The sequence below is a fragment of the Cyprinodon variegatus genome, unplaced genomic scaffold (assembly GCF_000732505.1).
Source record: "Cyprinodon variegatus isolate N-32 unplaced genomic scaffold, C_variegatus-1.0 Scaffold992, whole genome shotgun sequence".
Classification (NCBI taxonomy): domain Eukaryota; kingdom Metazoa; phylum Chordata; class Actinopteri; order Cyprinodontiformes; family Cyprinodontidae; genus Cyprinodon; species Cyprinodon variegatus.
In genome coordinates this window covers 24,405-26,491 of record NW_015151445.1, presented here as the reverse complement: position 1 = coordinate 26,491, position 2,087 = coordinate 24,405, and positions in this window count along the sequence as shown.

Sequence of the window (2,087 nt, the reverse complement as noted above, 5' to 3'; positions counted from 1 at the left end):
TTTAGAGGAGGAAAGCGGGATGAAGATGTTGTGGAAGAGGACGCCAGGGCGGCAGAAGCTTGGTTTGGTAGAAGAAAGGGCGAAGGTTTGATCTCAACTTTGGTACGGACACTATTGGTCTTACGTTGAATTGGTTTGATGTCATTGGTCCTACGCATTATGCATGCTCCTATTTTTTTTATGCTTGACGTAAGCATCAGGGTGCATTCCGTTTAAAGAGAAAACAGCATTTTTTGCTACATTTATTTAAATTTTATAAGGAATACACACACATGATGTTGTTTATCAATGTTTGAAGCATCAGTGGCTTGGAATAAAGTAAAATTGGGACAACCTTACACTTTGAAAAGGGTTACATTTAAACTTACCGGTGCCTTTTTAACCAAATACAGTCTAAATATGTCTGTTGTATTTGTATTTATCTGCTGTTTTCTATACTGCAGAGGTAAACAGTGGGTAAAACCCACTCTTATTTTTTTTTTTATCTTTTAAATGCTGATATTCTCTGTATTGTAAAACAAAGCGAAATAAAATATTCAAGGGATTGCAAATAGAGTTATCGTATTTACATAGGTGTGGGAACTATAACAGGAAGTGACACTGAGCATTTCAAATATTGACTTCAATATACAAGTTGTGAGAAAAGAAGCAACTGCTGCAACAACGCTGGATTGTAAATTATAAACATGTTATTCACATAGAATTATTGGTAGGGACAAGTTGGTCTGGCCAAAATTTTGGTAGGGACATGTCCCTATGGTCCCTATGCAAACCTACGCCCATGTGTAGAAGGCTTTCAGCCGTACATGTTTGAGCCCTTGCCTCGCAACGCTGCCAGTTCTGTTAGCTCTACGCCTGCTGAAGACACAGACGTCCATCCCAGTGAACACTGGGATGGAACTCAATGGGAAAGGAAATTATTCTTATTTCTTATTTCAACCGTTGCGTATATTAGCTGCGACATAGGAATCAAGATGCTATGATCGAAAACAATTTGATTGACAGATGACCGCTGATATATGATTGGCCGAATTTAGGTGTTCAGGTTGATGTATAACTAACTGGCCTGCAGAAGATAAGGGGAAAAAAAACAGAGATTGTAAGAGAGGATTTTGTTTTAAATAAACATTTTCTAACTTTTGGGACAATAGGGTCTGATAAAGAATACATTTATATACATGTTTGAGCCAGAAGGATTTGACATTTAAATATGATTTCCCTACGACTTTAAAAAAGCAGGGAAACAATTAGAGCGTGGGATTGATTTTTTTAAATTTCAAAAAGTGTTTGTTTTTTATTTGTTTTTCAGAAGGACAAAAGTTTAACAAACCCAATTTTTGAAAAAAAAAAAAAGTCATGTTTCTGCATGATCTTTTAAGAGATGGTTGCCTCATATTCCATTAGAGTTAATGTTATATTAAAGTCTGCCAAGGGATTTATCACTAATTTCATACTTTAAAGTGTTTCTGTCAGTTCAGGAAGGTAATCATCGTTTGTTTTTCTTTTGTTTAATTTCATCACCAAATGCATAAATGTTATGTAAGTTTCTTTATTGTTATGAAAATAACGGAAACGGTGTGAAGGAGAGAAACGTGTTTTAAAATGTTAAAAATAAACCTGAGAGTTGATGACTTTATAAATCTCCGTCACTTTAAACACATTTTAAAGCTGTTCTCCGTAGAAAAAGAAACGTTACTCCCCGTTAGTGTGATTTAATTTTTCGTTCATCTTTTAAACCAGCATTTTGGGCTCAGATAAAACAATAAAAACGACCTTAAAATAAAAACAAACATCTATTTCGGGACTTTATTCAGGCTTACGTTGTTCATATCCTGTTTGTTCTAACGGATACAGTTGGTCCAAACTTGTGGAGCCGCAAAAATAAGCGGCTCGGTTCGGGTTTGTTTTGGATCCATGAACTCACCTGGTTCTCCTTCTCTGCTCCAGAGGATGAACTTTGGCAGGTTTCGTTTCTTCTTCCCAACCGTGGCCGTGGAAGTGGGACGTTCTCGTCAAAAAGTGACCCGTTGACACTCTGCTGCTCCTGTACGAGCTCTGCTGTTGCTATGGTAACGGAGCATGTTGCG